Genomic DNA, 26222 nt, shown 5'->3' with positions numbered 1-26222 from the left:
TGGAAAGGTGGACAGATGGGAAAAGGGAAGAATGTTGGAATGAATCTTACCACACATTCCTATGAACATATACCACAGTGAATTTCACCTTTATAGATCCAAAACACACTAATTTATAAAACTAAATAAATAGAAGAAAGATCAGTAGAATAGAGGAAAGGGAACAGGGGTAAGGAAGAGAAGGAAAGAAGAAGTACTGGCAACTGAACTGGAGCGAATTATATTCCATGCTTGTATAATTACGTTAAAACAAACCCAATGTTATGTATAACTATAATGCACTAAAAATGATTGACTGACAAAGTCATAAATACAAGAGAAAATATTTGGTGATTATATATAAATATACTAATCATGTTTGATTTATTATAGGCTTGACTAAAGGGACACTTTTGAAATTTAATTGAATAATTAAAAATATTATAGATTATGTATGACCTCTTTCAGAACCATGCCACTGGATGAATGATAAGGCACTGAAAAAACTGTACTGGAGGACGATGTAGTTAGTTTTGTAAGTATTATTTTTGTAAAACTTGTTGGTTCTAGATTAAAATTATTTGAAGATACAGAAATATACTAACTAATGTTATTTGTATTAAGAAACAAAAATAAATCTATTTCTTCAAATACTTGCAAACTCCCTGAAGACTAGGGTTATATTCTAAACTTATGTGTTTCCTTCCATATGCATGGAATTGTACTGAGTACATCATCTATAATAATAATAGTATTACTGTTTGTGAAATCATTTACAGTTTACATTTATTTAAACTGAGGCAATCACTCATGTCAACATCCCTCATTTATGTGTCTAATTGTCATATCATAGGAAGAAAAACTCAAGAGAGAAAATCCCCTGCTGAAGACTACACAGTGTGTAAAAAGTCAGCCTTTAACTTGAAGTTCCATCTCCGTCTTATGAAACTAGCCTACCTGATCTTGACACATCTGGAAATAAACACAGCACAAGTAGAATGAGATAAAGTCCTACTATTGTTCAGCATCTCAATTACATCCTTATCTAAATATTAAGGCCAGCTGATTTATAGCAAAAATATCAGTGGGAAATGTGTATTAAATGATTACTAATGCTTTGTCACATGTGCTACCTTAGAAGTAAAGAGATATGTTTGAAGACTTAACCTAGTGACTAGAAAACAGACATGCTGGACGATTGGTTGGTGGAAAATGGCAGAATGATTTTCTTCACTCTGCTTCCAACTTACTTCAGTTTTCTCTTCCAAAGCAGACCTTGGCTACAAAGTTCAACTTTAAGCAAAACACACAGGAGATGTTTTCCAACTGCAACATCCAAAATGAGCTAAAGAGGTTAAGTAACTCAATACTGCAGTACTCTGTAGAACTAAGAGACCCTCCATTGTAGAATGTGATGCTGAAGGTCGTCACTAGACCCTTGCTTTTGTAGCTGAACAAATTGAGGTCCCAAGGAGTTTTTTCATTTCTCAGATGTCAGGATTGAAAACTCCCTCCTTTTATTGGGAATTCTTAAAACTTGAAATCCAGGTCCTACTGATTTCGCTTTTATTAAGAGAATCATCTTTCTCGCTAAGTTGGAGATCCTGAGTGGCTTCATGTCTGGAAGACCAGGACGGAGCCACCATGACTGAATAATCCTAGGTAATAGGAACCAGACCCAGGGACATAGATAGGCAGGTAGTGACAATTTTCTAGGTAAGATTGCTGAGATATGTTAGTGGATTTTGAGGTACTGTTGGTGTACTCTTAGTTTTGTAAATATAGCAACTGGACTAGGATTCTTCCAGCTGTATCTGAACCCAACTCTAACATTAACTACAGATAATGGCAATTTCTGTTGTTTTGGGGGGCCCTTTCTATGAGCAGATGTGCCTTGCCATGTGTTGAATTCTTTATATCCTTTACCTGATTTCATCTTCAGCATAAGCACCATGTTTATTGGATGTATGAGGAAAACGTGGCAGAGAAAATAAATAACAGGCCAAAGATCATTTTTTCTAATGGACTCAGTCTAGTTCTGTTAAACTCTAAATCCCATGCTTTTAAACACTGTGCCAATGTGATATAAGTTTTACCTTCCTCTTGTATCTGTCATACTATCAGTGATGATAATTTACATAAAACCTCACTTCCTCAAAGATAATGATCAAAATTCACCATCTGTATTACCTCATTTTATCTGGTGGGTATTTTTTTTTTCATTTGTAGGTGACAGATGAGTAAATCAAGGGACAGACTATTTATGTAATTGGTCCAAGTCACTGATATAGGATCTGAAGTCAGGTTCTGAACCCAGGACATCTGGATCTAGAATCCACACCCATAATCTTCACACTAACTATAGAAAGTGGACATTTTAATTTCTGAAATCATTTTAGCTCCATTGATAATTTCTATGCTTTCTGGCTAAATACTGTAGTGTGAATTTCTCATGGGCAGGGAGGTGATAAACATTTTTCTACACTTGCTCCCTTCATTTCAGATCAATGTATTCTTGTAAAGGACAGATATCTATGACCTATGAAAAATTTTGGTGTATTGTGATGAAGAAATATGATAAAGATGAGCCATTTCCTACATTTCTTATTCTCCTTGAAAGGTAAGGAAAATTTTTGAAGGGAATATGAATAAAGCTTAGACTGAATCATACTGTTGATGTTGGATTTGAAGTATTCAATCCATTGGCGGACGGTGGAATCGCCCAATAGGTAAATGGATTTTCCTCTCAGGCACTCATTCATTTTGATTGGAGCCAAACTGCAGGGCCCAGGATGCCATATTTTTTTCCAGACATGCCCACTGGGGATTGTGGATGTCATGCGAGGCTTGCATTTCTCTTTTAGTGGAACTGGGTCTTCTGCAAAAATCAGCAAGAAGGGACCTTCTAAAACATCAAATTATCCATCAGTATTGCTAAAGAACTTTCTGTCATTTCTAAGTGTCCTCTTAATAGGGGGGTGAAGATGGTGGTCACAGTAGAAAAGACTTACAGAAATATCCTCATATGGAATAACAGTTTTTCAGGAAAAAAAAAGATCTAATATGAGTTTCCAAATGTGTATCATTAATGTTCATTATAATAGCACATGTTTTCTCCCAGAAGTCAAAATGACTCTCTGTTAAACTTTAAGTATTTGTCAGTCTTTCTATAAAAGCAATGTCATTCATTTTTGTAGAGTAATGAAAAATCATGCATAGTATCATTTAAGTCACCTTTTCCTTAAGTTATTTATACTCTGTCTCAATGGGTTAAAAGCAACCAAAAAATCTATGAATTCATTGAGTTAAATTCAAGATCTTAGAAAAAATAATAATAAGTTTGGAAACATCCATTCTGTTTGAGCGGTCTGAAGGCTAGAGAGAATCCTGAAGGTCCATGAAGGGCCTGGTATTCTCCTCCTAGTTGGTTAATGAAGGGTCTGAGGTGGCTATATTAGTGAGGTGACAGGTCTGGGGCACTGATTGTTCATTTATTTGGAGGACTTTAGTATTTTAATGACTGGTATAGGCTTATTCATATATGCAGGGTAAAAAATACCATTTCTACAACAAGGTACATAATTATATTTCAGTGTGGGCAAGTATATTAACAATTAACAAACCTTTAATGCTGCACTGCCAGAGACATAAATGATGTTGCCTTAAATCATTTTAGATAGGGTTTCCTAGGCTGTTTTGAGTTAAATAAATTAAAGGAAATAAATGTGGAAATTCTACTTTGTATATCAAAGTTGTTTGAAATGTGAGAGATCAAGAGGAGATAATGATAGTAACCAGACTCCTAGGTAGCAGATTGGAAACCTCTAGATGGTGATTATTGGACTAGAAGCGATGCAGGAAGTGGTGATGATGATGGTGTGGAGAAGGATGGTGTTGGAAAGGGGGCCTGGTAAAGAGTTAGAAGAGAGTTTCACAGTTTGTAGGTTATTGTGTAAGATGGACAGGTGATCTGTTATCTGATGAGTACATCAATGATGAGAGATATAGTTACTAAAAGAGGCATTTGATATCCTAGGGATTCCAATAATTCATTCTCTTAGTACATGATATCTTGGCTCATATTAGACAAGATAAATGAGCATTGAGCTGATGAAACTAAAACTGAACAAGTCCAACAGAAAGAGGAAAGCCTTTAAGTATGTCTAGTACTAAGCACCCTCCACAAACACAGGAGCATTTACTGTTGCATTTGGAGACACTAATCACATTGAAGTTTTTCATAATCTCCACACCCACATTTGACCTTCAAAAGACAAGTATAGAAATGAACCTGCTGGTGGCCTCAAATCAGGAAAGGCTCAATAATTAAGATCATCTAGTTATTTTTTAGTGAATACCAATTATGGTTTCCTCAACTCAGGGCAGTAAGGAAATTTCCATTTAAAGAAATGGAAATTCCATGAGATCCAGATACCCAGAAGGAGAGCAAAGACTTAGCAAGATGCAGAAAAAATATATTAGAGCACCCACACAGATTTCTCATTCTCTTATGGTTTCCATTTTGCCTGAATTTCTCCTTTCATTGACAAAGATTAAAAAAGCTTGTGAACTTGTGAAGAATGAGCCCTGTCCCCCAAATTAATTCACAGATCCTCTCCTAAATGGATCTTCATAAATGGTGCCTATGTTGATTTGCTTGTAGGACTTTCCTTTGGACCAACATATAGGAAAAATAAAGTAAATCATTGCCCTGGTATCTCCACCAATAATTTTTTTTACCTTACAAATATGGTCCTTTCTTGTTTGCTAAGATAGGAAACTTCCTTGTTCTTGGAACGCATTTGGATGATTGCAGCACAGGGAACATGCTGAGGCCTCATGCAGTAGAAGGCTTCTTGGTCTTGAGCATCCAGGTACTGGCATAGTTCAGTGCTTGAGTTTAAAATAAGGGCACAATCAGTATTGACCTGTGTGGACCCATTGATGAACTGGCCTGTGAAGATCACCCTGTCATAGCCTTGGTTCCTTGCCCTCCAGAGAGCTGACACCCCTTCACTGGGGTGGATGAGCAGGAGAGACAGGGAGACCTGGCCCTCCCAGAACAGAGTGAAGCTGACAAGGTAGGTGCCATTGTTGAAGTCCATCACCTTTCCTGAGGCTCCTGCTTTCAGGGTTGGGGAGGACATCCTGGCCCTCAGGAAGTCTCCTCCATATTCCTTCCTGTGTCCCAGATGGTCCCTGGCCTCCAGCAGAATATCCAGCGGGTCCCCCCTGCAGTATGTGTCTCTAGGGTTGAGGATGGTGACTGTGCTATGTGTGGCACTGGTGATGCTGTTCACATGGGTGAAGGGTCTGGGCGGTATCATTTGGTCTAGTTTCTCCCGGATCTCACTTATTCTCAGCTCAGTCTCTGTTGGTGAAGCTGCTGGATTCAGAGATGCTCCAGGGCTTGAGGACTCTGTGACCATGTTCCAGTGATGGAGGGAGATAGGCAACTTGAGAGCAGTCTGTATCTGAAATGACAAGAAAGGGAATAGAGAACACCAAAAATGTTCCCTTTTAACATCACTTTTATCTTTTATGGAATAATGAGAGGTACTAAAATTAAATGACACATGTGTGTCATAGTCAATATACTTTTGGTACTGTTAGCATTACTGTAGTTTCTGTTGGCTCATCAGTTTTGGAAGAACCGTTTAAGCCCAATGAGCCTTAGGATCTTCTTTCTTAAATGGTGGTTGTAAAATCTACCTTGTTGGTCAACCTGAAAGACCAAATGAAAAAATGTTTTTAACTGTATTGAATGAATGCTTTTGTTTAATTATTTTTATATAAAAACTAAAATTTAGTAAAAAATATGTAATCCCAGACAAACAAATCTAATATGTTCATCACTATCCTATCTCTCTTACAAGAAATGATAGTGGTAGTGGTTCAAGCTGAATGAAAAAAATGCCATTAGTAACATAAAATATGGAAAAGCATAAGGCTAATTTGTAAAAGTATGTACAAAGTCAGAATCCTCTAATGGTGTAATGATGATGAGAAATCACTTATATCTTCATTATGAAGGTTAAACAGCAAAAGAATTAAAATAATAATGGCTAAACTAGTTTGTTGAAGGAAACAGAATACAAAAGAATATATTGTGACATCCGACATTTAAAATGTGGGTGGTATACAAGTAGATTTTATTCATGTGATGAAGATTAAGCTGTTACCAGCTTAAATATGGTGCTATCACTATTAGTTTTTTGTATGTCTTATGGTAGCCACAAAGAATACATTTGTAGCAAGTACATAAAAGATAAAAAGTAAGAATTCAAAGCATACCACTAGAAAAAAATCACTAGTCACAAAGGAAGAAATCGAGCATAGAGGAAAGAATAAACACTCCACAAAACAATAGGAAGACAGCAAAATGGAAGTGGTCTTTATGTATCAATAATTACCTATCATAATATAATAAATTCTCCTAAGGAGATAGCATCATTGAACAGATGAAAAAAAATAAAAATGACATAACTCTATGCTGCTGGCAAGAGACTTCACCTGTAAGAACACACACAATTAAAAGTGAAAGAATGATAAAATACTTTCCTTGCAAGTGAACAGGAAGATAACAGTAGTAGCTATAGTTACATCAGATGAAACAAACTTTAAGTTAAAAATTTTAAAACAAACAAAAAGGTCATTATATAATGATAAAGGAGTCAAATAAGATGATATGTCTGTATGTGTTTGTGTGTGTATATGTGTGTGTGTGTGTGTGTGTGTGTGTGTGTGTATATATATATATATATATATATATATATATATATATAATCTCCATCCAACTCTATATGTACTATATGTACANTGTGTGTGTGTGTGTGTGTGTGTGTGTGTGTATATATATATATATATATATATATATATATATAATCTCCATCCAACATTGAAGCAAATCAATATATAAAACAGATATTGATAGATCTGAGAGAGATAAACTATAATATAATCATAGTAGGGGACACTTTAATACCCATTTTCAGCTATGAATAGATCATCTGGACAGAAAATCTGTAAGGAGACATCATAATTATATTTTAGCTGGGCTGGGGATGTAGCTCACGGTTGAAGTGCTGGCACTTGCCTAGCATGTGTGAGGCCTGGGGTCCCATATTCAGCACTACAAACCCAAAACCCAAACACTGCCCTTCAGACAAAATGAAATTAATAAACATATATGAAATATCCACCCAATTGCAGCAGAATACACACTCCTCTTAGGTGCACTCAGAATATTCTACCTGCTAGATCATGTTAGGCCACATAAAAAAAATCTTAAGATTAAAATTATGTCAAGTATCTTTTCAACCACAATGTTATAAAACTAGAAATCAATAACAGAAAGAATTCAGGAAATTCACAAATATAGAAAAATTAAATATATGTTCATGAGCAACCAATGGGTCAAAGAAGAAATAAAAAAAGAGTAAGGGATGGACTTGGCTCAGTGGTAGAGCATCTGCTTAGCATGTACAAGGTCCAAGATTCAATCCCTAGCACCACAGGGGGAAAAATAAATTTATAAATATTTTGAGACAAATCACAATGTACCCATACCATAGTATATCAAAACTTAGGGATGCAGAAAAAAACAATTCTAATCAGGAATTTTATAGCAATAAACACATCAAATAACAAACCTAATGTTGTACTTCAAGGAACTAGAAAAAGAAGAACAGATTTAGTCAAAGTTATAAGAAGAAGGACACAATAAAGATCAGAGCAGAAAAATAAAATAGAGAATATAGAGCCAATAGAAATGATCACTAAAAATATGTGATTTTTTTAAAAAAATATAAACTATTAGGTAGACTAGAAAAAATAAGGGTGAAGGTCCAAATTAAAAAATTCAGAAATGAGAAAGTATACATTACAGCTGATAGCACAGAAATACAATGATCATAAAAGACCACTATGAACAACTACATGCCAGCAAACTGGATAGCCTAGAAGAGATGGATAAGTCCCTATACACATAATATTTACCAAGACTGAATCATGAAGAAATAAAAGATGCAAATGGACTAAAAATGACTAAGAAGATTGAATCACTACTAAAATGTCTCACATCAAAGAAAAGCCTAGGATGTGAAGACTTCACTGCTAAATTCTAGCAAACATCTAAAGAAGAACTAATATCAATCTGTCTCAAGGTATTCCAAAAAATTGAAGAGGAGAGAATAGTTTTAAATTATTTTCATGAGGCCATCCTTACACTGAAATCAAAGACATATAAAGACACCAGAATAAAGAAAATTACATACAGTAGGCCCCAGTCTATCCTACCAGCTGCAGACACCTGCTGGAGCTCAGGCTCCAGCACAGGACTGCCTCTTCCAACCAGCAGACCACCAGGGGAGCTCAGGTACGGCCCAGATGCTCTGTGCACACCTACATACATGGGACCCAGGCCCGGTGTAGGTCTGAGTTCATTCCCCCACACCTAGGAGCCCAAGCCTAACCCACTTCCATCTTGGGACACTGCAGACATCACCATAGCCTTCCCCATGCAGTAGCCCCTGCCTTTTGACAACAGATAGGACCTAGAAGCAGCTGCATCTCAGAGAAGGCATCCCAAAGCCCACCCTTTCAGTCCCATCTCTGTAAGACATTGCATCCATCTTGGGACATTTCCACTATTATCTCGAGTTACCTTGGCTATTGCCACCACCACCTTTAGTTGTAGTAGCATACATTGAGGGCCACGAGCAGGGTCTAAAAGCCCAACATCAAGGTGAGCTACAGACAATCTGCATGGGTACTACAAGAACACAGGGAAGAAAAAATAATATCTCAGATCCACACTGCAAGAAAGGAAGACACACAGATAACATGAAAAAACAAGGGAGGAAAGCACCCCAAACAAACCAAGATACTACTATGGACAATGAAGTTGATGAAATGTCAGAGAAGGAGTTCAGAAGGTTTATAATTAAAATGATCTGTGAATTAAAAAATGACCCAAATGAGCAAATACAGCCCCAAATTGATCACTCCAACAAAGAGATAAGAGAGCAAATACAGGTAGCAAAAGATTACTTCAAGAAAGAGATAGAGACTCTGAAAAAAAGTCAGAAATCCTTGAAATTAAGGAAACAATAAACCAAATAAAAAAACTAAATAGAAAGCACAACCAACAGACTAGGTCACTAGGAAGAAAGAACATCAGATAATGAAGACAAGTATACTATCTAGAAAATACAGTTGATCACACAGTGAAGACAGTAAGAAACCATGAACAGAACATCCAAGAATTATGGGACAGCATCAAAAGACCATATCTAAGAGTTATTGGGATAGAAGAAAGCACAGAGTTTCAAACCAAAGAAATGCACCATCTTTTCAATGAGATAATAGAAAATTTCCCAAGCATGAAGAATGAATTGGAAAACCAAATACAAGAGGCTTACAGGACACAAAATACAACAGATCAACACCAAGTCACATTATAATGAAAATTCCTAGCATACAGAATAAGGACAGAATCTTAAAAAGTTTCAAGAGAGAGGAATCAGATCACATATAGAAGAAAACCAATTCGTATCTAAGCAGATTTTTCAATCCAGACCCTCAAAGCCAAGAGATCAGGGAACAACATATACCAATCTCTGAAAGAAAATGGATGCCAACCAAGAATCTTATATCCAGCAAAACTAAGCTTTAGATTTCTCGGCGGACACAACATCTTTGTTTGTATGTGGTGCTGAGGATCAAACCTGGGCAGCACGCATGCCAGGTGAGCACGCTACCGCTTGAGCCACATCCCCAGCCTCTAAGCTTTAGATTTGATGATGAAATAAAAACCTTCCATGATAAACAAAAGTTAAAAAATTTACAACTAGAAAGCCTGCATTACAGAACATCCTTGGCAAAATATTCCACAAAGAGGAAATGAAAAACGATGATGAAAATCAGCACAGGGAGGAATTACACTAAAGGAGAAAATAATCAGAGGGGAAACCAAGTTAAATACCAAAAATAAACAAAAATGGATGGGAATACAAATCATGTCTCAATAATAACCTTGAATGTTAATGGCCTAAACTCACCAATCAAAAGACATAAGCTAGCAGATGGAATCACTCCCCCCCAAAAAAAAGACCCAATAATATGCTGCCTCCAAACAATGGAGCATCTATGTTCATTGAACAAACTCTTCTTAAGTTCAAGACCCAAATGTACCAAAACCACAACAATTTTGGGTGACTTTAACACACCTCTTTCACCACTGGATATATCTTTCTAACAAAATCTGAAGAAACTGACATATATAGAATATTTCATCCTTCAATGAGAGAGTACACTTTCTTCTCAGCAGCACATGGATCCTTCTCTAAAATGGACCATATATTATGCCACAAAGTAACTCTTAGCAAATATAAAAAAGTAAAGATAATATCCTGTATTCTAAAAGATCATAGTGGAAAGAGATTAGAAATCAATGATAAAATAAGAAGTAAAAGCTACTCCAACACCTGGGGACTAAATAATATGCTATTGAATGAACAATGGTTTACAGAAGACATCAAGGAGGAGATCGAAAAAATTTTTTAGAGGTGAATGAAAACACAGATACAGCATATTGAAATCCCTGAGACACTATGAGAGCAGTTCTAAGAGGAAAGTTTATTGCATGGAGTTCATTCTTTAAAAGAAGAAAAAGTCAACAAATAAGTGACATAACATTACATCTCAAAGTCCTAGAGAAAGATGAACAAATCAACACCAAAAGCAGTAGAAGACAGGAAATAATTAAAATCAGAGCTGAACTCAATGAAATTGGAACAAAAGAAACAACTGAAAAAATTGACAGAACAAAAAGTTGGTTTTTGAGAAAATAAATAAAATTGACAGACCCTTAGCCATGCTAATGAAGAGAAGGAGAGGGAAAACTCAAATCACTAACATACGTGATGAAAATTGAAATATCACAACAAACAGTACAGAAATACAGAAGATAATTAGAAATTATTTTGAAAATTGTACTCCAATAAAATAGAAACTATCAAAGGCATCCACAAATTTCTAGAGTCATATAATTTGCCCAAATTGAATCAGGCATATATACACAATTTAAACAGACCAATTTCAAGCAATGAAATAGAAGATGCCATCAGAAGCCTACCAACCAAAAAAAGGCCAGGACTGGATGGATATACAGCTGAGTTCTACAAGACCTTTAAAGAAGAACTAATACCAATACTCTTCAATTTATTTCAGGAAATAGAAAAAGAGGGAGCACTTCCAAACCCATTCTATGAGGCCAATATCACCCTGATTCCAAAACCAGGCAAAGACAGATCAAAAAAAGAAAACTTCAGACTAATATCTCTAATGAACATAGATGCAAGAATTCTCAATAAAATTCTGGTAAATTGAATACAAAAGCATATCAAAAAGACAGTGCACCACGATCAAGTGGCTTTCATCTCAGGGATGCAAGATTGGTTCAACACATGGAAATCAATAAATGTGATTCATCACATCAATAGACTTAAAGATAAGAACCATATGATTATCTCAATAGATCCAGAAAAAGCATTTGACAAAATACAGCACCCCATTATTTTCAAAACACTCCAAAAAATAGGGAAAACAGGAACATATCTCAACATTGTAAAAGATATCTATGCTAAGCCCCAGGCCCACATAATTTTATTTTATTTTTATTTTTTATTTATTTTTTTAAAGAGAGAGAGAGAGAGAGAGAGAGAGAGAGAGAGAGAGAGATTTTTTATAATATTTATTTTTTAGTTTTTGGCGGACACAACATCTTTGTTTGTATGTGGTGCTGAGGATCGAACTTGGGCCGCACGCGTGCCAGGTGAGCACGCTACCGCTTGAGCCACATCCCCAGCCCCCCACATAATTTTAAATGGAGGGAAAATTAAAAGTATTTCCTCTAAAAACTTGAACAAGACATCGTGCCATTTTTCATCACTTCTATTTATCATAGTTTTTGAAACACTGGCCAGAGCAATTAGACAGATGAAAGAAACTAAAGGGATATGGATGGGTAGGTAAAGAAGAACTCAAATTAGCACTATTTTCTGACAATATGATTCTATACCTAGAAGACCCAAAAAATTCCACCAGAAAACTTATAGAACTAGTAAGTGAATTCAGCAAGGGAACAGGATACAAAATCAACACCCATAAATTCAAGGCATTTTTGTACATCAGTGATAACTTCTCTGAAATGTAATCGAGGAAAACTACCCCATTTACAATAGCATCAAAAAAAAATACTTGGGAATCAATGAAAGAGGTGAAAGACCTCTACAATGAAAGCTACGAATTCTAAAGAAAGAAATTAAAGAAGACATTAGAAGATGGAAAGATCTACCTTGTTCTTGGATAGGCAAAATTAATATTATCAAAATGACCATACTACCAAAAGCACTATACAAATTTAATGCAATTCCAATCAAAATCCCAATGGCATTCCTTACAGAAAGAAAAAGCAGTCATGAAATTCATCTCAAAAAGCAAGAGACCCAGAATAGCTAAAGCAATTCTTAGCAAGAAGAGTGAAGCATCTCTATACCAGACCTTAAACTATACTACAGAGCATAACAAAACAGCATGGTACTTGCACCAAAATAGACCTGTAGACCAATGGTACTGAATAGAGGACACAGAGACTAACCCACATAATTACAGTTATCTTATATTTGACAAAGGCACCAAAAAATATACATTGGCGAAAAGATAGCCTCTTCAATAAATTGTGCTGGGAAAAATGGAAATCCATATGCAACAAAATGAAATTAAACCCCTATCTCTCACCATGCACAAAACTCAAAAGTGGATCAAGGACCTAGGAATTAAACCAGAGACACTGTGTCTATTAGAAGAAAAAGTAGACCCAAATCTCCATTATATCGGATTATTCCCCAACTTCCTTAACAAGACTACTATAGCACAAGAATTAAAACCACAAATCAAGAAATGGGGGCTGGGGATGTGGCTCAAATGGTAGCACGCTGGCCTGGCATGCGAGGCACTAGGTTCGATCCTCAGCACCACATAAAAATAGATAAAGATATTAAAAAACAAAAAAGAAGTGGGATGGATTTGAACTAAAAAGTTTCTTCTCAGCAAAAGAAACAGTTTCTTTAAAAATAGCTTTGGGACAACTGAACATCCACATGCAGAATAATGTATTTATACCCTTACATCACACTTTATATAGAAATCAACCCAAAATGAATTAAAAAGTTAAATGTAACACCTGAAACTGAAAAACTACTAAAAGAAAACATAGGAGAAAATCTCCTATGGAGAATGATTTGTAGATATGAGTGCAAAATATGTTGGTCACAAATCTTCACTTAGGAGAAATAAGTTCAAGAATAAGTTCAAATATATTGTCTAACTTAGTGACAACAAATAAATAATGCATTTGCATTCTTAAAAATTGCTGAGGCTGGAGATGTAGCTCAGGTGTAGAGTGCTTGTCTACCATGTGTGAGGCCCTGGTTTGTTCCCAGGCACCACTAATGCCTCCTTCCCCCCAAAAAATACCCCAACAAAACAAAACACAAGAAAAAATTGCTTAGAGAGTAGATTTGAAATATCACCACCACCAAATAATACTAATAATAATATTAATAAGTAATGATGTGATCTTAATGTTAATTAGCTTGATTTAGTTATTCCACAATGTATTCATTTTTCAAATAATGTACAATACATATAATTTGCATTTGTCAAGTGAATATACATTTGAAAATAAGAAAGAAAATGTTTAACATGCATGGGGCTTTTATGTATAATATCATTTTTATTTCATCTTTTATACTTTGCTTGATGATTCTGTTATCTTTAGTTAGTGTTTTTTCAGATTGTTTTTTCTAATACAGGAGATATTGAAAAACAGATTTATAGAATGTTTATTTTCTAATTATAAATAATAACAATATATTATTAAGAATTAAGAGAATGTGAAAAGTGTATAAGAAATAAAATCAGCCCATAATCATGCCAACCATTGATACTACTGTTAAAATTTTGGTGAATTTCTCTTATTTCTTGTGTACCACTTTGCCTGATACCAAATAAATATTCATCATTAAATTTTGAGTTTTAAGCAATGACATCAAAATCTCTCAACCTTACGTCAAAGTCCTTTATTATTCCAGCCTACAGATATAGCTTAATAATTTACTCATTCTTGTCTTTTTGGATATTTATTGCTTTCAGTTTTTTTATCATATATTTAATTCTATAAAGAATGACTCTTCTTACAAGTCATTCTTTGCAATTCAAAAAATTTACCAAGAATCTCAGAAATAGAATAATTAGTAAAATGTGGTGAACATTGTTAAAGGATTTGATACATACTGTGAAATTATTAAAAATAAAATTGTTCCATTTTTACATCCAGACAAGCAGTGCATGAGAATTCTATTCTTACCGAATGCTCACAACAGTAGATAGCTCCTTTTTAGAGACATTTGCCTTTGATGAAAGCTTAGCTTTTCCACTGTCTAGCTATGCAGTTTTGGTCAAGTTGTTCACCTCTCTTGAATCAGTTTTATCATTTGAGTATTAGGTCATAAAAAATAAACACCTTATGTAGTTACTGTGAGGATGGATGAAATAACATGTGAAGCATTAGGAAAGATACTGGCACATGCTAAGTATTCATTATTATAGTCTGTCTTATTTGATAACTAAAGATTTTTTTGTTAAGAATATCTTGACATGTAAAATAAAATAGTAGGATGAATAATTACTATTAATCATTTATCAGGATTTTTAATAAAGGCAGAGTAGTTTGTACTGGATCAATTCTCCTGTAGACACTAATAATAAATCCCAAACAAATATATATTTTAAAAATCAACTCTCTAAAAGCAGTGGAGAATGAACACAAGCAGGTAGGAATTGGAGGGCAGTTGATACCTGGAAGAATGGGCAGTACAGGACTTGCATTCTAAGTACTGACTGAAGTTCTTTAGGCTGTAGGAAACTCAAAACCTCAGCGCCAGAAGCAAGAAATATACAGATAAATACAAAAAAACTGTTTTTATTCTTTAAAGTACCCATATTTATTTAGTAAATTAAAGTTAAAGACCCAAAATATAGCAGGAAAAGGAAAAGAGGGGCCAAAAAAGAAAAAAAAAATAGAAGGGCCAAACAGAAAATAAATAGCAAAGTGATCAATCTAAATCCTCTCATTTTAATAATTCTATTGGATGTAGGTGGACTGCCTGCCTCACTAAAAGGCAGAAACAAAAAAAGAAGAGCCAAACGTTTGCTGTCTACAAGGAACACCACTAATGTATAGGATACCTGTAGGTTGAAAGTAATATGTCGTATTTCATACAGACAGTGATAGACCATATAAGTATACAAAACCCCAATATTATTAGTTTTGTTGACAAAGAGTATCACTAGAAATAAAGATGACTATTTCCTCATGATAGAAGAATCATTTTGTCAGAAACCATAGCAATCATACATATGTATACACTTGTACACGCATGTACCTATAAATGACAAATTAAAGGGGAAAATGGAAAAAATCCACAATCAAAATTAGAAATGTAATAAACGCTCTCAGTAGTTGCTACATGAACTATATGTTAAAATGGGCAAGGACCCAGAGGATCTAAATAATGTTTTCATAATAATGTATTTGAACCATCACACCATATTATGAGATATTTATATATTATTAGAACTTTGATTTTTAGGATGATAGAATTATTTTCTTTTTTATTTAATTGATTTTATTTTTTAAAATACACAACAGCAGAATGCATTACAATTTTTATTACACATATAGAGCACAATTTTTCATCTTTGTATAAAGTATGTTCATGCCAATTCATGTCTTCATACATGTACTTTGGTTTTTTTGCATTACAATTATTACAATTCTTATTACACATACATACCACAATTTTTCATATCTCTGTTTGTATATAAAGTACGTTGACACTCAGTAGGTTGTGTGTATTCATGTACTTTGGATAATGATGTCTATCACATTCCACCATCCTTGCTAATTCCCTGCTTCCTCCTTTTCCCTCCCACCCCTCTTACCTATCTAGAATTCATCTATTCCTCCCATACTCCCCCTCCCTACCTTATATTAGAGAAAACATTGTGAGTCAGCCTCCTTATATTAGAGAAAACATTCGGCATTTGTCTTTTGGGGATTGGCTAACTTCACTTACCATTATCTTCCCCAACACCATCCATTTACCTGCAAAAGCCATGATTTTATCCTCTTTTATTGCTGAGTAAAATTCCATTGTGTATATATGCCACATTTTTTGTGCTCATAATTTTTGGAAGAAATAAAACAAGCAAAGTCTGATTTAAGATGAAGGACTAAGCATATATTGAGTCTCAATATTTGCCATAAAAATCCTATAAAACACAGAAAAGAACTTCACAAATCTATTTCTGGGAAACAGAAATGCCTTAGTTGAACCAGAACTAGTGGGAAATCTCCAGAAAAATGAGAGATTAAACCAAGATGAGATTAAATCAAGAAAGAAAATCATAGCTCCAAACACAGATAAGTGTTCTGGAAAAGATGGAAGCCATAATACAAATATACTTTCCATCCTTAAAAAGATGCTGGTGGCATTAATGAATCAAGTAGAGATACTGGAAAGTTAAAATTTTATTTTTCAATATGCAAAAGTCAATTGTCCTCCTCTACACCATCAATAAACAATTAGAAAATCTCATTTTAAAAAGAACAGCATATACAAACAAAAAATATTATACCAACATGTAATTATAAGGTACCTAGGAATAAATCTAACGGAAAATGTGCAAGACCTGTAGGCAGAAACTGTAAGATTTACTGAAAGACTTGAAGAAGATGTAAATAAATAGATATCCGATGTTGCTCAACAGAAAAATATAAACGTCAGTTTTTCCAACTGGACTTATGTAAGTTGAGGTCATGCTTATAGAACTTAACCAGGGTTTTTCTTCAGATTTGATAGGCTGACTCCAAAATGTGCAAGGAAGAGTGAAGAGCTACGATGGGGCCAAATCTTCTGAAGTGAAACAAACAATGGCAATGTGACCTGCAAGCTTTCAAGACTAATTTTGAAGCTCTGTCACTAGTAACAATGTAGTGTTGGCACAAGGAAGACAAAGTGGTCAATGGAACAGAACAAGAGCCCCAAAAGGGACTTTCACTTGATTGACCTTTTGAGATAAGAGGTGGCATGCCCTAGAAAGAAAGGACTACATTAAATAAAAGGAGGTGGCTATCTATATGGAAGTAAAAGATTAACAGAAGGAAATAAAAACAAAGCACATGCATTGAAAGGTTAAAAGTCAAAAGTAAGATTTTTTATTAGAGCTTCATAATTATACATAGTAGTTGGGTTCACTTGGACAAATCACACATGCAACCAATTTGATTTCAATTCCCAGACATCCTATTTCCTTCCACCTCCCTCTCCCTAATCTCCCTCCTTTACTCAACTAAATTTCCTTTCTTCTACATATACATATAAATGAATTTCCCTTTGGCACCTCTATATAAGAATCTAAAATCATTTTATTAAATTCATTCCATTTATCTTCCTCTTTCCCTTCTTTCCTCACTCTTGACCTCCTTGTTCTACTCCACTGATTTTCTCTGTGTCTTTCTGGTATCCCATCTCCTCCCAAACCATCTTCTTTCCTGTGCTTTGCTCTAGGCTTTCACATATGAGAGAAAACATTCCACCTTGATTTTCTAAGTCTGGCCTATTTCACTTAGCATTCTGTATTTTCATCAATGTACTGACAATTTCCTTGTTCCAATACTACATAATGGCAAATACCATTATTCCATTCTTCTTTATGGCTGAGTAAGACTCCATTATGTCTATATACGTGTTTTCTTAGTCCATTCATCTATTGAGGAACATCTGGGTTAATTCCAAAATTTGACTATTGTGAACAATGCTGCTATAAACATTGAGGTGGCTGTATTGCTATAATATGCTGATTTTTAGATTTTCAAAAGCAACATTTAAAAATTTTTTAAGGAGAGAGAGAGAGAGAGAGAGAGACAGAGAGAATTTTTTTTAATATTTATTTTTCAGTTTTCGGCGGACACAACATCTTTGTTTATGTGGTGCTGAGGATCGAATCCAGGCCGCACGCATGCCAGGAGAGCACACTACCGCTTGGGCCACATCCCCAGCCCGACATTTAAAATTTCAGTAGATTATTTAGACAAGTAATCTAATGTTGGAGTGTGGAAATATTTCTCTTCAGAGTAAAAAGGCAGATAAATTTTACTATATGAAAATAAGCATATTTTGTTCTTCAGATGTTTTGTAAAAGAAGGTGAAAAAAAGGGTCTGTGTGTAAACACACACAGTGTTACTCTCTCACATGCTGTTTAATGATTTTCAGTCACTCTGCTTCTTAAAAAGTGTGCACGCCTTTGAAACTCCCCTACTGCATTTTATAGGTCTTGAAGTTTAGACTTTCCTAGAACAGGTGAGGTATCAAGTAAAAATATACTTTTGCAAACACAGAAAGCAAGCAATTCCTACCTTTGTGGACTTTTGGAGAACTGTAAAAGTGATCAAAAAGGCTAATATAAGCAGCAGTAGCCACAGTGACTTCCGATTGGTCACAGTTGTTTTCATGATCAGGACACTACAAGAGACAACAAAACACACACACAATGCAACAAAACAGAAAGAAAAGCGTGGAAACACCCGAAGTGTTTGTGCCTCCTCAGATGAGTTCCTCCCAGAGGTAAACCTTGCCCCCCCGCCCCCAGCTGCCCTTGTCCCCCAGCAGCTGTTCATGGTGATCAGCTTGTACTTTGCCCAGGAAAGTCATTCCACGCAGCCCCCATGGACTCTAAGGAACTGAGCAGCTAAGCACCTACAGGGTGCAGGGATGCTCATGGTTAAGGTGAAGCCTCCAGCTTATTGTCATCTCAAGTACCTCCTATTCTCTTCCTTAAACATCATGAGCAGACAAAAGCTTGAGTAAATACTGACCCTGAGATTCATATAAGCTCAGTGACCTTCTTATATAAATTGATCATTCAGCCTCCTCAATCCCTGTCTGTAAATTTGTTCCGTTTTCTTGTTTTCCTTGGAGACTTTCTGGCACCCATTAACCTTGAAAATATTTATTTTAAAACTCATGGTTATTACTTCCTTTTAAAATTGTTTTAGGCTTTATCAGTGTTTCTCTTCAATTCATATGATTTGTCTTTGATCTGGAATTTCAACTTGTGATTTAAAATCAGATTGCTTGGGCTGAGAGCATCGCTCAGTGGTAGAGTGCCTGTCTAACATGCACAAGGCCTTGGGTTTTATCCTTGACATCATAATAAGTAAATAAATAAAATTGTCTATTAATGGATGAATGAGTAAAGAATATGTGGTATATATACACAATAGAATTTTATTCAGCCATAAAGAAAAGTGAAATTTTATCATTTGCAGGGAAATGGATGGAACTTTAGAAGCAAAATAAGCCCAACTCAAAAAGTCAATGTATACAAAGATGGGAATAGGAAAGACAGTAGAATTAATCAGACACAACTTTCTTATGGTCATATATAAATACACAACCAGTGTAACTCCACATCATGTACAACCACAAGAATGGGATCCTGATTAGAATAAGTTAAACTCCATATATGTCTAATATGTCCAAATATACTCTACTGCCATGTATATCTAAAAGGAACAAATGAGAAAAAGTAAAATAATAAAAACTGTCAGTGGTCATGTTTTCTCTCATATGTGGAAGCTAGAAAGAAAAAGAGGAAAAGAGGAAAACCTCATGAAAATAGAAGGGAGATCAGTATGGTGTAGGAAGGGAACCAAGGGGAGGAAGGAAGGAAGGGCAAGGGGAGGCTCTGGGGAATGTGAATAACCAAATCATATTTTTCTATTTTGTGCATGTGCACATATGTAACAACAAATGATACTTTATGTATATAATGCACAAAAATTGTTTAAAAGGAGAAAAAAGAATATTTCTCCTCCTGAAATTCTCTTCTTCCTCTATCATGTTAGTGAGTGGCATCTCTTTCAGAAACCTGGGCACTCTCTTCCTCATTTGTCTCCTTTGCTCATCTGCTGCCATCCTCAGATACTATCAAGTAAACGTGCAGAGATGGCGAGTGTTGACCCTTCTATTGCTGATAATAGAAACTTGTAGCTGGACATGTGGTAACACAGTTAATGATTTCCCAGGTTCCGTGGTGTTCAGGTTTGGCCCTGGGATTGCTGTCTCTGCAGTGGAATTATAAACAGAGGCAACACATGACTTATTTTCTCAAGGCTCTTCCTCTTCCTGCCTGCTGCAAACAAGGCATGCCACCAGCCTCACGTTGACAGTGGGCATAATGACAACATCCTGGAACAGAGGGTTTCTAAAACTTCTTTGTAACATGGCACCCTTGGTCATCTTGTGAAGCCTTTGACCTTCTCCAAATAACATTTTATAATATGTAAAATAAAACATGGAGTCATAACAAACCAAATTTCTATCAATATAGAAATATAATAAACAAGGGTTTAAGTAACTCCATTTGTTACATGTTCATATAAAAATTCTTTATTAACACAAAAATATGAAACTTAGCAGCAGGCCTGTATGTACAGTAATTCCAAAGCTGTGATATGCATGGATGATGTTTTAAGATTCTTAAATAGTTGTGTCATATGCCATAGGTATTATAAAACTCCTGTAGTTTGTTGTCAGTATTCATAACTGAGATTGATAAACTTCATGTAGAGGCTGGTGATAATAAAGATGTAATTATTTTTCCCATTTGAGATTACAAACCTCTTTCGTTTTTGTATAAGGATGGACTGCCCCAGCTTTATTAACTTGATGCTTAAAAAGACAGACCCTTCCCTTCAGTTATTAAGGAGAAGCTTCAGAGCAAGGGAAGCAAACTGCTAATGACTTTCCCCTGTATGGACCAATAGGGAGATCACAAACCTCTTAAATTCCCTCCATGGACCCATCTCAGGGTACCTGAACCTCAGGTTGAGATCACAGGAAGAAGATGGCAGAGCTTCCAGAATACCTGGCTTCCTGGATGACCTCTATGTGATGAACCTGCCTGGACAGTCACAGAAGAGAGAAATAAACACCTATATTTTTTCTTAGTTGTCACTGTTATTTCTTTTACTTTTCCCTTCCCACAGTGGTATAATCCCTTTGTATCTACCTAGTTAGTATGTTGTCAATTAGGAGAACTCCTTCTATCATCACTGTTGCTTCTGGGTACAGGTGCTTTCCACATATTGTTTACAAATGGCTTTGGTTAAGACAAGACAAAACAAATGTCATTGAGGTATAGTTTGTGTGCATACAAATACATGCATTTTGAGTGGAAAATTTATTGAGTGTTAAAAAATGCATATACCTAATATTACCATTACCCCCAAAGTTCCATTTTTGGGTCAATCGTCCTCCTCTTTATTTATCCTAAAGAATTAAGTTGAACATACTATAGCCGTACATGCATACCCATGTTTACCCATGTTTAATATTACCATTACCCTCAAAGTTACTATGTTTAATATTACCCATTACTTTGCTTCTTGGTCCCTGGCAATCACAGACCTGGTTTCCAGTGCTACAGATGACATGTGCTTTCCTTGGATTTCATGTACATGTAATTTTGAAGAATATACTTTTTTTTATCTGTCTTCTTTGACTCAGTGTCTATTTTTGAATATTCATCTGTGTTGGTGCAATCATCAGTGCTCTGATTATTTTCATTATTGAATAATATTCTACTTTATGAATGTACCATAATGTTTGTATCTTTTTAAAAATATTTTTATTACTTGATGAAATTATTTGTTTTCTATTTATTTATTTGTATGTGGTACTGAGAATTGAATCCTGTGCTAGGCAAACGCTCTACCACCGAGCCACAATCACAGCCCACATTTGTACCTTTTTATCATTTCATGAACATTTATTTCCATTTTGGGCTTTTGTGAATAGAAGTGCTATGAATGTTCACATACAGTTTTATATATTGTGACAGATTTTCATTTCCTTTTGGTAAATATCCAAGAGTAGAATGACTGATTCACATGGTAAATAGGTGTTTAATTACCAAAAGCCAGATAGACTTTTTTGCTCTTAATCTGTGGATATATTTGGGAAGAACTGCTCTACCAACAATATTGAGTATTCCTAACTGTGAACATGATTTAAAGCTCTCTGTTTGAACATGTGAAGTCTCAGTGCAGTGATCTTCAAGGTGGGTCTTGAGAAGCCTGGGTTTTTTACCAAGTACTCTATGGACCTCCAAGTACAGACTGTTTCCCTGCTTGGCAACAGATGAGAGCCCTACTCCAGTCATTTCAGGCTTCCTAGCTGCTGCTTTCTGCTAGGATCTGTGGAGTCTCCCTTGTGCGTATGCAGCTCAGGGCTCAGTCAAGGATTTGAGTGGATTATAACTGGATCTGGGGGCTCTTTTTTTTAGGATTTTGATACATCTCCATATTGCTTTCCAGAGTGGTTTTACTAGTCAGCAATACCTACAGTGATGTACAAGTGTACATTTCCCCCAGTGCCCCCATCATCATTTGTGTTACTGATAATTGCCATTCTGACTTAGATAAAATCTCAGTGTAGTTTTGATTTACAATTCACTGATTACTAGAGATGTTGAATATTTTTTCATGTTTGTTGCTCATTTGTGTTTCTTCTTGAGAGAAGTGTCTGTTTAATTCTTTTGGCCATTAAGTGTGTGTGTGTGTGTGTGTGTGTGTGTGTGTGTGTGTGTGTGTCTGGTATTAGGTTTTTTAGTTATTCATATATTCTGAATATCAGTCCCTGTAAGAGAAGCATCTGGCAAAGATTTTCTTCCATTCTGTCAGCTCTTATTTCACACATTTTTCCCTCATTGAATTGTTTATTTATTCTTTTTATGTATACAACATAGTACATTGTATTTTGACATGTTATACATGCATAGAGTATAATTTATTCTACTTAGGATCCCATTTTGTGGTTGTACATGTAGTATGTTGATTTTAAATCCTTTGGGTATGTAGAGAAGTGTGGTATAACTGGATTAAATAGTGGCTCCATTCCAAGTTTTCTGAGAAATCTTCATACTACTTTCCAACATTCTTGTTTCCTTTGCAGTGCAGAAGTTTTTTAATTTCATGGCATCCCACTTATTGATTCTTGGTTTTACTCCTAGTGACTTACGGATCTTGTTAAGGAAGTTGGTGCATGTACCAGTATGATGGAGCATTGGCCCCGTATTTTCTCCTAGCTGTTTCAAGGTTTTTGGTTTAATTCTTAAATACTTGACCTGTTTTGATTTGACTTTCATGGTGGTGTATTCATATATAAACATAGGAAAGCTATGACTGACTCAGTCTATTGTTCTTTCTAGCCCCATCTCCCCTACCTTACCTTCACTCCCCTTTGTCTAATACACTGGATTTTATGCAGGATGACAGAGAGGTATTTAGTTTCATTCTTTTTTTTTTTAATTTCTTTAGTTGTAGATGAACACACAGTATCTTTATTTATTTGTATGTGGTCACTCAGGATTGAACCCAGTGGCTCACACATGTGAGGCAAACACTTTATCACTGAGCTACAGCCTCAGCCCCTTTAGTTTTATTCTTCTGCATAAATGGATGTCCAGTTTCCTCAACACCATTTGTTAAAAAGACTGTCTTTTCTCCAAAATACATATTTGGCACCTGTGTTAAGTATCAAATTGCTGTAAGTATATGGGTTTGTCTCTGTATTTTCTATTCTGTTTCATTAGACTTCATGTCTGTCTTGACACAAATGCCATGCTGTTTTGTTAGCCCAGCTCTATAATATATTTCAGATCAAGTGTTGTGATGCTTCCTGCATTGCTTTTCTTACTCAATATTGCTTTGGCTATGCTAGATTTCTTACTCTGATAATTGAGTTTTAGGACTATTTTCCTCCTGCAATTCTGTTAAGAATGTCATTGGTATTTTGATAGAGATTGTTTTGAATCTGTATATTGCTTTTGGTAGTGTGGTCATTTTGACAATATTAATTCTGCCTATCCAAAATCATGGCTGTCTTTTCATCTTTTAAGGTCTTCTTTAATTACTTTCTTCAGTTTCTATAATTTTTATTGTAGAGCTCTTTCATTTTCTTGAGTAGATTAATTGCTAAGTATTTTATGTTTTTGAGGTTATTGTGAATGGAATGGTTTCCCTGATTTCAAACTCAGCTGAATCATTCTTGAAGTATAGGAAAGCTATTGATTTATGAGTTTCAATCTTCAGCAGTTCCCGGCTACTGAAGTAGGACAAAAGAGGCTGGACACCTGAGGAATTTTCAGGAAGTAGGTTTATTGACTGCAGGGCTCAGAGAGGGCTATCGCCTAAAATTCTCTGAACAAAGATTTTGAAATTCTTTGAACTTTATATCCAGTTGGAGGGGCAGGGTCCTTGGAGATTCATATGATAAGTACTTTCTGTTCCATCCTCAAGACCAGACACAGCTTTCAAAAGGTTTTGCCAAGAAAAGAGAAATAATATCTTTTTGTACAACAAGCTTGCAGACTAACTCTATCACACCTTTTGTGTGCAAACCTGGCATTTACAAGAAATAGGAAGCTTCAAACCACAAGACATCCTGCTGATCTGACAAAAGAAGCTTAATTATGGCAAGGGTCTTTTGGGTCAGGGTCTTTGGCCTGCTTCACTACTTGGCTGAATTTATATATTGGGTCTAAAAGTCTTCTGGTGGGTTTCTTTCCATTTTTCTAGATATAGGATTATGTCAGCAGCAAAAAGAGATGATTGATTTCTTTTCCTATTTGTATTCCATTAATTTTCTTTACTTGCCTGATTGCTCTGGCTAATGTTTTGAGAAGTGTGTTGAATAGAAATGGTAAGAGTGGACATCTTGACTTGGTCCTGATTGTAGAGGACATGCTTTCAGTTTTTCTTCATTCAGAATAATGTTGGATTTTGGTTTGTCATGGATAGCCTTTATAATGTTGAGGTAAGTCCTTTGATCCCTAGCTTCTCCAGCATTTTTAACATCAATGGGTGCTGAATTTTATCAAATGCTTTTTATCAAATAGATGTAGAAAAGTTTGCATCTATTGAGATGTTCATGTGATTCTCTTGTGTTTAATTCTGTTTAGGTGGTGCTTTACATTTATTGATTTATGTATGTTGAACCAAGTTCACATACCTGGAATAAATTCCACTTGATGATGGTGTATTATCTTCTTGACGTGTTTCTCAATATGGTTTGCTAATATTTTGTTAAGGATTTTTTTCATCTACACTCATCAGTGATACTGGTCTGTAATTTTCCTTCTTTGATGAGTCTTTGGTTTTGGTATCAGGGGTATACTGGCTTCATAGAATGTATTTGGGATTCTTCTATCACTTTCAATTTTATGGTATAATTTGAGAAAGACTGGTGTTATCTGTTCTTTCAATGTCTGGTAGAACTCTGCTGAGAATCCACTGGGTCCTGGACTTTTCTTTGTTGGAAAACTTTTGCTTATTTCATGACTTGATATTGGTCTGTTTAATTTTCTCTACCTTCTGGTTTCAACCTGGGTAGGTCCTATGTATCTAGAAATTTATCAGTGTCTTCTAGATTTTCCAGTTTATTGGATTATAAATTTTCAAAATAATTTCTAATGATCCTCTAGATGTCAGAATGTTCTGTGGTGATATCTTCTTTTTCATCTCCACTTTGGTATATTTGGGTTTTCTTTCCTTCTTTTTGTTAGTTTGGCTAAAGATCCATCAATCTTTTTTATCTCTTTGCAGAACCAAATCTTTGTTGTATTGATCCTGTGTATTGTCTTTATGTTCAATTTTATTAATTTCATCTCTGATCTCATTTTTTTGTCTTCTACTGATTTTGGAATTAACTTGTTCTTGTTTTTCTAAGACTTCTATGTTGAGTATAATCTTACTTATTTAGGATCTCAATTTTTTAAAATGTAAGCACTCAATGCTGTAAGTTTTCCTAGTAGAACTGCTTTCATGATGTCCTAGAGATTTGGATATGTTGTGTATATTTTCTCATTAGTTTATAAAAATTTCTTAGTTTCTTACCTCATTTATTCTATGATACAATCTTCATTAACATAATATTGTTCAATCTCAATGTAATGTGATTTGTCTTATTTTTCTTGCTTTTGATTTTCTATTTTTATCCCTTATGATTAAATAGGGTGTATGTTGTTATATTTTTTATTAATTAGGACCCAC

General features: G+C 35.1%; 1 pseudogene; it reads right to left on the bottom strand.

The window, feature by feature from the left end:
- The window catches only part of LOC107145985, a 38613-nt pseudogene extending 33292 nt beyond the window's left edge, over nt 1–5321 (bottom strand).
- Nucleotides 5322–26222: the final 20901 nt, after the last annotated feature.

This window comes from Marmota marmota, unplaced genomic scaffold (genome assembly GCF_001458135.2).
Source record: "Marmota marmota marmota unplaced genomic scaffold, marMar, whole genome shotgun sequence".
In the NCBI taxonomy this organism is placed as follows: Eukaryota; Metazoa; Chordata; class Mammalia; order Rodentia; family Sciuridae; genus Marmota; species Marmota marmota.
This window is presented reverse-complemented; position numbering and strand designations above follow the sequence as displayed.